This window comes from Mastacembelus armatus, unplaced genomic scaffold, assembly GCF_900324485.2.
Source record: "Mastacembelus armatus unplaced genomic scaffold, fMasArm1.2, whole genome shotgun sequence".
In the NCBI taxonomy this organism is placed as follows: Eukaryota; Metazoa; Chordata; class Actinopteri; order Synbranchiformes; family Mastacembelidae; genus Mastacembelus; species Mastacembelus armatus.
In genome coordinates this window covers 187,263-199,436 of record NW_022872938.1, presented here as the reverse complement: position 1 = coordinate 199,436, position 12,174 = coordinate 187,263, and the positions used below count along the sequence as shown (strand labels likewise).

The 12,174-nt window shown below is 41.2% G+C and overlaps 1 pseudogene; it reads right to left on the bottom strand.

The window, feature by feature from the left end:
• Window positions 1–12,174, bottom strand: part of LOC113129667 (zinc finger protein 431-like) — a 155,731-nt pseudogene that overhangs the window by 122,312 nt on the left and 21,245 nt on the right.

The window sequence follows — 12,174 nt, the reverse complement described above, 5'->3', positions numbered from 1 at the left end:
GGTGACATAAGACAGACTGTTCAGAATGACCTTGACCGGGAGATGACGGCTGTTTTATATGACCAAGGGCTTGATGTGCACGAGAAGGCCAAAAAGTATGCAGGGATTCTACAGAGGTATCTCACACTGGTGAGACAGGGCGAGCGTGAAAAGGGTGTGCTGACGTTGTCGCTGCCCCCCATGCAGGGGTCTGCAGGAGGTAGTGGTGATGATGAGAGTGTGAGAGCATCTGGAGAGGAGAGTGACAGCAGGATGCGAGATTTGGTGGTTGACGAGGTGCTGAAACAAGAGACAGAGAAAAAATGCAGAGCATATCATGTCTACACTGTCTAGATCACCAGATGTGTTTTCATTGTCAGCCCGGGGTGAAGTCAGAATCAACAACCAGACGATCAGAGGCACACACCTATACGATTTAATTCTTAGGGTCTCTGACTCCTCACGGCTGGGAGCAGTTTCTAAAAACACTTGCAGATCTGAATGTACCATTATCAGCAGTATCAAACACCCAGGCACGACAGGTCATACAAGAGTATAAGACAGGTAAAGACGAGGTAGAATCTAGCTCCTCGTACACCGTCACAGCCCCTCCAAGACCTATAAGGGCTGCACGTCACAAACATACATCCATGCCCTGGGAGCAATACTAACTCATTTTTAAGACAATTCTGACCTGGTATTTGTAATGATGATGACCTGACATATTGAATGTATTTTTTCATATTGAATGTGTTTGTAATAAATTCCTGACATGCTGAATGTATTTTTTTTTCATATATGAATGTATTTGCAGTGCTAGTGACAATGTGAGAGGTATTTGTGATGTCACCGACATATTGAATGTATACAATTTTGAAATACTTGTCCTGCTGAATGTTTTTATTTTTGAAATATTTGTTGACCTGCTGAATGTATTTTTGAAATACTTGCTGTCCTGCTGAATGTTTTTATTTTTGAAATATTTGTTGACCTGCTGAATGTATTTTTGAAATAATTGTTGACCTGCTGAATGTATTTTTGAAATAATTGTTGACCTGCTGAATGTGTTTTTGAAATAATTGTTGACCTGCTGAATGTATTTTTGACAATATTTGTTGTCCTGCTTATTGTGACCTGTAATAAATTTTCTAACATTTTGAATGTATTTCTGTGTACAAGGTCTTTATTTTATCTCATTAGTAAATAAAAACACTCCATGGATCAATATACACACAGCATATCTTTATTATCATTTTATCACCTCAGAAATACACATTGAACATGAACATGCAGTGTACTGGCTCATTACACACACACACACAGACACACACAATATCATTTTATCATCTCAGAAATACGCATTTAACACATGTAAACTTGTTGTGTACAGATGCAGGTCTAATTCTAGCCACAAAGCTTGAGACCATCTGGTCATTGCGAGCGAGGTTGGTACCATATTTTTTAATAAACTTGTTGTAACTCATGCCTTTCTGGATATGCCTCAGGAAAAACAGGCAGTGCTCGCCGCAGGTCACCGAGAAGGGCGCCTGGACCTGACTACGTGAATAAAGCACTCTGGTAGCGTTTTTTAGGAGAAACCTGCCAATATGGGGATTGGATTTGTCGGGGGCGTGCCCGAAGCTGTCAAAAAAATATGCTCACTGGTCACTTGTCAAATATATAGCCAGCCAGTGCTCCCCAGGCAAGGTGGAAGGAATGGTGTTTACAATCACCGCTGCAGGACGTCTGGTTATTTTGAGTCTGGTCAGATGGTCACAGGGCTTCACGCCCACAAAATAGGTTCTGTCTCCAATTATCCTTTTAGCCGCACCAGTCAATTCGATCGTATTCATATCTCAATAATAGTCTACCAGTACCTGTCTACTGTTTGATACTTCAATAAGTGAATCATAGACTGCGTAACAGATTAAATTAACGGTGCGTGCCAAAGGAGTCTGGAACCTTGCTTCCAGTCTGACATTTCTGGTTTTGACTAAAGACACATTTGCCCCTCCCCCGCCATCAGGCTCCAGGTTAAAGCAGAACAGCGCATACCCCTGAACAAAATCTTCCTGTGTAAGGGCCAGCAATCTGTCTTTAAGATGCTGTCCAGTTGTCTGGATTAGCTGATAATATTCGCGCATGCATTTATCATTCTCTGCAGCGTATTCGCTCATGTCCACAAGATCACACTGGTGTTGGCAATCAATCCCTCCCACCAACACTCGTCGCCTGGGAAAATTTTTCCTGGTGGGTGCATGTAAAGTGTATGCGTCTTCTGACCATAAATATTTTTTGACATCAGATAATGCAGGATTAATCCCTGTGGCTGCTCTAACTGCATTGTGCAGCTTGTTAATACCAGATAGACCGCCGGGGTGGGATGGATCATGATAAATTCTGTGCATGGCCCCCTCCATGCTGGAATATAATGACTAATTTCTTTTCAAAACTCATGTTTTTTATTCACAAAATCATCAGCATGGTTCCCAGACAGTGTAATACAATAAAGCATACATGCCATGATGTTTAATGAATGAATACAGAAACGTTTAATGAAAAAACATCAAAACAGATAATGATGGAGAGCTTCACAAATATTTAATGAATACAGAGACGTTTAATGAAAACAGATAATGATGGAAAGCTTCACAAATACAGAAATATTTCATGAAAAAACAACAAAACCTTAACAAATACAAAAGTATTTAAGTCAAAAACAGATAACAATGAAAAAGCTTAACTAGACCCTTAATGGATGCATGGAACAATACTGTTTTCACACTAGTCCTGCTGCCCAGGTGTCCACGAGGACTGACAGATTTTCAATTTCCGCAAAATTCTTGAAGCCCCAGACCTCATCGGCGTTGATGCGTTTTTTTGGAAGTCTTCAGGTTTTGCAGAATAACTTTGGCAGCTCCTGCAATCCTCGGATTTTCAACAACCATGCCGTTCTTGCGCACGTATGCTGAGAGAGTCGGAATGAATCGAGCTGTCCACAGTTTCTCCATAAAGAAGTCAAAACGACGCGCCATGAAGTCTGCAGGGAACCCCCAAAGAACTCGTGATTTTCCTGGAACAAACAGTCAACTACGCAGGCGTGGCACCATTTCTCCCGGTCGATCCAACATTGAGCAAGCGCTCTGCACAGCAGGTGTTCCACAGCCTGTTCCATCGTCTCCACAAAGATCACTGACTGCTCTTCATCTCCGGAATGCGGCGATGCTGTTGGGTAAATCCCGCAAGACAATTCCTCCAGAGTCAGGGGCCCGTCAATCTCTATTTTAGAAATATGATATTCATCGTTAAACACAGTTAAACACACACACACACCCACATGCGCACACCTAACTATCATACTTCGCACCGGCATAGGATTGCAGAATCTTACCATCCTGTCTCACAGGCTCTGAGTCGCAGCTTGCTCAGCAGACGAGTGACACATTTCCTCAGCAATTTCTATGTCATCATAAAGCAAGCATCTCCTAACCCTATCAGGGTCTGAGATACCCTCGTCCTCTTTGATCGCATTGTCAATCTTGGCAAACACATGTTGCAGTCCATACCAGTCTGCCCACTGGATGAAATAAAAATCCTTAAACCATGAGACACAGTCGCTGTACCACACCGGATAGGGGTGTATGCTCCAGGCTGTATGGTTAGACCGCTGCACACATTTTCCACATAAAACACTACCCACCCCTCACTGTATTTAAACTTGTAAATGTACCCTGTTGCACCCTCATACAGCCACTCGCAGAGACCTGCAGCACCGCTAGACACATGCCTTCTACGCCGCTTACGCAGAGCATCAGGAACAGCAGCAGTACACGTACCTAGGTCACACGACGCATGCCTGCCGCCATTGTTTCCGCCGACGCGCCCGCTGCCGCATCCGCCCCTGATAACGATGTCGCTAGAGATTCCGCCGTGGCCCATGGTTGCTTGAAGTTGTCCTTAGATAAAATCATGCTGAATGAGGCACAAACATTTATACACCCTAACAGACACATCCCACAAACAACGTCATGACCAATAGGAAAATAGCGCCGCCCGGTGGGAGGAGAGCGTGACGACGATTTTATGGTTTTATTGTTTTTATGACTGTCATAAAAAACGATCATAAAAAGTGATCCCTCCCGCTTATGCCCACAAGACAAACCGAAAATATACTACTCTCGTCTTCCCCATTGTCCCTTTTTCTTTCTCTCACTCTGTGTCTTCCTACAGCTGCTGCAGGCTCTATATCTAAACTTCCTCCTCTAACTGTCAACACTGGGTAGAGCTGCGCTTGGGGGCGGTGGGTTTTCACTTCCTGATATGGTGGTGGAGGAGGTGCAGGCTCGCTTCTATTCCTCCCTTTTGACATTGGTTTCTGTTCCTGATTATAAGAGTCTGCACATGTGCAACACACCCAGGTATCATAGAGCTTAGTTCTCCTCAAATCCCGGACGAGCCCCCAATTTGTTGGGACAAGAACTTCACCTGTGTCCCCCCGAGTTGGTTTATTTGAAGAGATCAGTCAGTAGCCTATTGAAGATTCTATACTTTTATTGTTTCCACAGCAAAACAGATTACATGAGCAAATACAGCAAATATGAGCAAATATCTGGAGTTCTGTGACACTATTTCTAATGCATGTAGCCACAGAACTGAAAACAAGGAAACACACAGTATATATAGTCTGATTACGCCCTTCTCAACTATAACTCTTGCTGCACATACTCACTCCTATGGACAATTTAGAGTCACCAATCAACCTAACATGCATGTTTTTGGATTGTGGGAGGAAACCGGAGTACCCGGAGTAAACCCACACAAGCACAGGGAGAACATGCAAACTCCACAGAAAAAGGCCAGGTTGCAAACCCACGACCTTCTTGCGTGAGTCAACAGTGCTAACCACTCATCCACTGTTCTACCCTCTGGTTGGGTGCATTTACAGCTGCTAAAAACTTTTCAATTGCTTTATGCATAGAGTTTTGTATATTGCAGTGCCCCCTTGTGGTCAGTTAGCAGCAGTAGTTTTAGAGCTGGAAATTCCCTCAGAGTTACTGACACATGGTAGAGAACAGATCGTCTACTGCTAATTTTCTTTATTACATTGTTGCCTTGGACATTATTTGTCCGTAAGTATTTATTTTATCACAGTTTAAACATTGTTATTTTATTTTTTGGTGCATTGTTATTTTGCTTCAAATTAGAGATAACATATAGTTAATTCGGCACTGTTATGGATAATTGTGGTGATTGCTGTTGTGACTCAGCATATTCTTATTTGAAACTTTAAATTGAAAGTGAAAAGTGAAAGTGAAAGTGACTTATATGGCTAAGTATGGTGACCCATACTCGGAATTTGTGCTCTGCATTTAACCCACCCAAGTGCACACACACAGCAGTGAACACACACTCACACCGTGCAAACACACCCAGGGCAGTGGGCAGCCAATGCTGCGGCGCCCGGGGGAAACAGACTTCCTCGGCTCACATCCTGCTGTAAATACTTTGAAACTACTCCCTTTCAGACAGGCCTGTAGCCGAAACATTGACTTGTGAACTAGTCTTTATATCTTGTTCTTGTATATTTCTGCTTTGCTTTATGTGTGATCAGACTTATACAGAGCATGGCTGTTAGACTACGGTGTGATATAGAATCTGTGCTATTGTGCCAGCGTGGCAAGACACAAAAGACAGTACACAGACAGACAAAACAGGCCCTTCCCTGGAGTAGAACAGAATTCCAGAACAGAATGGCTGAAGAGCTGAAGAGAATTCCTGAACAGAGGTACCAACAGAATACTGAACAGAACTCTGAACAGAGTTCCAGACAGATTCAGACAGAGTTTTGCAGGTTTCTAGAGATCTACAGACTTCTCGAGACCCTTTCTCTCTGAGGAGAAAAACACCTCAGAAAGAGAGCATGTAGAGACTGTTTTTACTGCCCACGCAGAGGAGAGACCCAAAACATCCTCCCCACATGTGGCTGTCCTGTAGCAAACAGCTCACCTCCAGCTGACCATCTCACATCAACCAAACTCCATGGGAAAACCCTGCAGCGGCCAGACAGAGAGCGAAGAAAGGCATCGAACGGACGTCAGACCTGCAGCCCAGGACTGCGGACATGCTGCCCCTCTGTCATGTCATCAGTTGGAATTGATTTTCTTTTCATTGCTGCATAGCAATGACGTAGAGTTGAATGTCATCAGCATTGATGACATTCAACTCTACGTCAGGACCAACTCAACCCCATCTGCTGTCCTGCCATCTTCCACTTTGACCACCTGCCTGGAGGAGATAAAGGCATAGATGAAGCAAAATTTCTTGCAGCAACAGCTCCAAGATGGAAGCCATCCTAATCAGCAATCCAAACCAGGTTCGAACATCTGTCATTAACAGTGTTACCTTCTCTGGCCAGGATATTAAACTTTCAACATCAGTCACCAACCTGGGTGTTAAATTGGACTCTTCATCTGACCTTTGAGGATTACATCAAACATTTGTGTAAGACCTCTTTTTCCACTTGAGGAATATCGGCAAACTTCACCCTATGCTCACTTGTGCAGATGTAGAAAAGCTTGTCCATGCCTATGTCTCCCCCAGGTAATGTGCTCCTCATTGGGATCCCTGACAAAGCCTCCAGAAGCTGCAGTACATTCAGAACAGTGCTGCCAGGATCTTGATTAGGGTAATATGATCAAATATGATCATATCGTCCCCTCCATGAATTGCTTCAATGGCTCCCTGTCTCATTCAGGATTGAGTACAAGGTTTCCCTCCTCACCCACAAGTGTATCCATGGTGACGCCCTCCAAACTCACTGTGTCAAGACTGAAATATGTAAAAGAATGTTTAGTCATCTTGCTCCTCATCTATGGGATACAGCCCAGAAATCATTTCATCTGGACAGTCTGGTGTCCTTTAGACATTTTAAAGCCCTTGTGGAAAATTTTCCACATTGCCAATGTTCATGTTTTATTTAACTTTTGCTTGGATGTATGTGTTTGCATTTGACTCTTCCATCTTGTTTAATAAACTTTTCAAAAGACTCTGAATCCGCACTTCGGTCCTGACTCTGTTTCATAACATGGGCTTTCATTTTGTGCCCTGTTGTGAAATTTTTCTAGCCTGGAAAAACAGTCTACTAACATATAAAAAAGCTCTCCGTAAAGCCAGAACTGCATACTATTCATCACTAATAGAGGAAAATAAGAACAGGTTTCTTTTCAGCACTGTAGCCAGGCTGACAAAAAGTCACAGCTCCGTTGAGCCCAGTGTTCCCTTAGCTCTCAGCAGTGATGAATTTATGAGTTTCTTTACAAATAAAATCACAACTATTAGAGATAAAATTCAGCAGATGCTTCCTATACCTGCAATAAATGAATCTTTTACTACAGTAGCTCTTGAATCATCTGTAGGACCTCAGTTATGTTTAGACTGCTTCTCTCCTATAGATCTCTCTGAATTTACATCAGTAGTTGCTTCATCGAAATCATCAACGTGTCTCTTGGACCCCATCCCGACTAGACTGCTTAAAGGCACCCTGCCATTAATGAACTCATCTTTATTGGACTTGGTAAATTTATCTCTAGTATCAGGCTACGTACCACAGGCCTTTAAGACTGCAGTAATCAAACCTTTACTCAAAAAGCCTAGTCTTGATCCAGGAGTCTTGGCTAATTGTAGACCAATATCCAACCTGCCATTTATTTTTAAAATCCTAGAAAAAGCTGTTGCTAAGCAGCTATCAGACCACTTACACAGGAATGAACTATTTGAAGATTTTCAATCAGGATTTAGAGCACACCATAGTACAGAAACAGCACTGTTAAAAGTTACCAACGATCTTCTCTTAGCCTCAGATAATGGACTTGTTTCTATACTTGTCCTCCCAGACCTTAGTGCTGCATTCGGCACCATTGACCACAACATCTTATTACAGAGACTGGAGCATGTGATTGGTATCAGAGGAACAGCGTTAAAATGGTTCCAATCCTATTTATCGGACAGATTCCAGTTTGTTCATGTCCATGATGAACCTTCCACACGAACAAAAGTTAGTTATGGAGTTCCACAAGGTTCTGTGCTAGGACCGATTCTGTTCACCCTGTACATGCTTCCTTTAGGATATATCATTAGGAAGCACTCTATTAATTACCACTGCTATGCGGATGACACTCAGTTATATCTATCTATTAAACCTGTTAACACAAACCAGTTAACCAGACTTCAAGCCTGTCTGACATAAAAGCCTGGATGACCAATAACTTTTTACTTTTAAACTCGGAGAAAACAGAAGTCATTATATTTGGGCCTAAAAATCTCAGAAATAACTTTTCTAAAATTATAGCTACTCTAGATGGCATAGCCCTGGCCTCCAGCACTACTGTAAAAAACCTTGGAGTTATTTTTGACCAGGACATGTCCTTTAACTCACACATAAAACAAATTTCTAGAACTGCATTCTTTCACCTGCGCAACATTTCCAAAATTAGGAACATCCTGTCTCAAAATGATGCAGAAAGACTAGTCCATGCATTTGTTTCCTCAAGGCTAGATTACTGTAACTCATTACTATCTGGATGTCCTAATATCTTAATAAAAAGCCTCCAATTAATCCAGAATGCCGCAGCCAGAGTCCTGACAGGAACTAGCAAGAGAGATCATATTTCTCCTATATTGGCTTCTCTTCATTGGCTCCCTGTAAAATATAGAATAGAATTTAAAATCCTTCTTCTCACATACAAATCCATTCATAATCAAGCTCCTTCATACCTTAAAGACCTCATAGTACCATATTATCCCAATAGACCACTTCGCTCTCAGAGTGCAGGCCTACTTGTGGTTCCCAGAGTTCTCAAAAGCAGAATGGGAGGCAGAGCCTTTAGCTATCAAGCTCCTCTCCTGTGGAACCAGCTCTCAGCCTGGGTTCAGGAGGCAGACACTCTCTGTACTTTTAAGGCTAGACTTAAAACCTTCCTCTTTGACAAAGCATATAGTTAGGGCTGGCTTCAGGCAACCCTGAACCATCCCTTAGTTAGTTATGCTGCTATAGGCCTAGACTGCCCGAGGACCATCGGTGCACTGAGCTCCCCTACCCTACCCCCCCCCCCCCCCCCCCTCTCTCCCACCTCATGTATATTCCACCATTGAATGTTACTAACCTTGTGCTCTCTCTCTCCCCTAGTTTGTGCTCTCTCCCTCCCTCTCTCTCTCTCTCTCTCTCTGTACCTTCTGCAGGTGTCCCTGGTCCTGGAGCTGTATATCGCTGATGTGCAGTTACTAACCCAACCAACTTGCAGTGTCTATTTGTTGTTGTTTATTATTGCTGTTCTTTTCTCTCTGCTCTATCCACTCACCCCAACCGGTCGAGGCAGATGGCCGCCCAAACTGAGCCCGGTTCTGCTGGAGGTTTTTTCTTCCGTTAAAGGGAGTTTTTCTTCTCCACTGTTGCCAAGTGCTTGCTCATAAGGGAATTGTTGGGTTTTTAGTTTTAGTTTTTGAAAAGTGCCTTGAGATGATTTGCATTGTGATTTGGTGCTATACAAATAAAATTGAATTGAATTGAATTGAAAAATGCTTTGAAATTCTGTGATTAATCTTTTAATAGTTTCTAAAGTCTTTCTGCAGACAGTTTTTGTTTGTTTGTGACAGATTTTGAAGTGCCGCTGGTATTTTACAATAAAATAGCTCCATTGTCAACTACAGTGGACATGCTATAAAATTTAAATAAAAATATTTTTATAAAAATCTAAATTGTGAGTTGTTGTTTTAGCTCCAAATAGGCAGGAAATCACAAAAAAAGTTAAGTTTTAAGATATTTTTTTTCCTTGGTTCTCAGGAGGATGTATCTTCTCTTCGTTTTCTCCCAGCTGTTTCCATTTCATTAGCGTTTAAGTCAAACAGAAACGCAATGTAGGCTATGATGACGTGTACTCGCGCATCCCGCGTCACTAGGTGGATCAGTTACTTTTCAAATGTGCGTGTGCGTCCACCCAAACTGAGCCCGGTTCTGCTGGAGGTTTTTTCTTCCGTTAAAGGGAGTTTTTCCTCTCTACTGTCGCCAAGTGCTTGCTCATAAGGGAATTGTTGGGTTTTTAGTTTTAGTTTTTGTAAAGTGCCTTGAGATGATTTGTATTGTGATTTGGCGCTATACAAATAAAATTGAATTGAATTGAATTGAATAAATCATAATTTTCACATCTTTTACACCCCTAATCAGGAATGTATCAACAGTTTATGAACCCAGAAGGAACAGGTTTCTAAAACTAATTTTCTATTTGTAAAGCTGTGGAGACAGTTTGTGCTAATACAGACTTACACACCAGAGAAATGTCTTTCTGGGTTTTATTCACACACTGACATCCAGCTACATCAAGTGAGGAAGATCATGTCAGAGTGGGATTTTACACCACGCTTTGAGCATTTCAATGAATTTCTATATACCTCATCCATGAGCTGAATAACTACTTCAGCCAAAATGACCGATCAGCCACAGTCTAAACAAGCAACCACATCCATAGTAGCCACATAGTTAATTATTACTTCGATTCAAGTCAGAGCAAGAATTACTACATATTGAAAATATACTAGGTACAAATCATTGCTAACAGTTGATGAATGAAATATAACAGAAAAACAATAAATATATCATGTACCATAAATGTTTCTAAAATATCACATTAAATGTTCTTCACCAAAATCACTGATTATGTTTGGCACACAGCATTCAAATATGATAAAACACTAAATAATACAAACTTATTTTCATTAGCAGATTAAAGGCATTTACTAAGAATTAATGATAATGAGTCTAAGTCAAAAATAACTACATTTTAAAGCAAAGGAGAATCAAAGACAAAAGCCAGTCTCAGACCTATCACACACAGTTTTCACCAGCAATTATCGAGTGACCCTAGCTTTTAAAATGATGGACTTGTTGAAGGGTTTTGGACCGGTGTACATGTCCTGCTCACAACATTGTAATGTCCTGTTGGTTATTTTGACTACTTGATATAGACAACCTTGATCACAGTGATCACAGTTTCACCATTTCTTCCTGGTGTGAATGCATGGATGGGCTTTTAGATCACTTGAATAAACAAAGGTTTTTACACATTGTTCAGGTTTCTCTCCACTGTGAATATGCTAATGTATTTTTAGGTTTCCTAGTTACAGCTATATAGGTTATCATTTCTCATTCTCTCCAGAATGAATATGCTGATGTCTTTCTAGAGTGTCTAACTGTGTGAAGGCTTTTCCACACTGGCTACAGCTGTACAGTTTCAGTCCAGTGTGAATGCGCTGATGTATTTTTAGGGTACCTAACTCTGTGAAGTCCTTTCCAAACTGGTCACAGCTGTATGGCTTCTCTCCAGAGTGAATACGCTTATGTCCTTTTAGAGTGCCTATCTGTGAAAAGCTTTTACTACACTGATTACAAATGTATGGTTTCTGTCCAGAGTGAACACGCTGATGTGTTTTTAGCTGGCTTAGCTGTGTAAAGGCTTTTTCACACTGGTCACAGCTGTATGGTTTCTGTCCAGAATGAACACGCTGATGTGTTTTCAAGTTGCCTAACTCTGTGAATGATTTCCCACATTGGTCACAGCTGTAAAGCTTCTCTCCAGAGTGAATACGCTGATGTGTCTTTAGGTGGCCTAACTCTGTGAAGGCTTTTCCACACTGGTCACAGTTGTATTGTTTCTGTGCAGTGTGAACATGTTCATAAATCTTTAAACTCTGCGATGTTGTGAAGGTATTGTTGCAGTGGTGACTGTTGTGAGATCTGAGTTCCTTTCTTCTTTTCTGTGTCTATAGAGAAAAAAGAAAGGCCAAGAGAAAAACCATGTGAAATAAAATGATAGAACAATCTAAAACCATAAATGGCATTTCCATTTTCAATGCCTATCAATCATAAAACTCTAATGGATTTTTTTACCACTTTAGAGATTTAAATTGATGTCTCTTCACATTACTTAATTAATGTTTGACATCCCATTAGTGCATTCAAAAAGTCTTCAGACCACCTTTACTTTTTTCAGTTTTGTTATGTTGCAGCTCAATACTACAATTGTTTAAATTCATTCATTAATCTAAACTCAGTACCACATCATGACAAAATGAAAACAGAATTTTTGGAATGTTTATAAATTTATTAAAAAGGAAAAACTGACATTTCTCATTTACATAAGTATT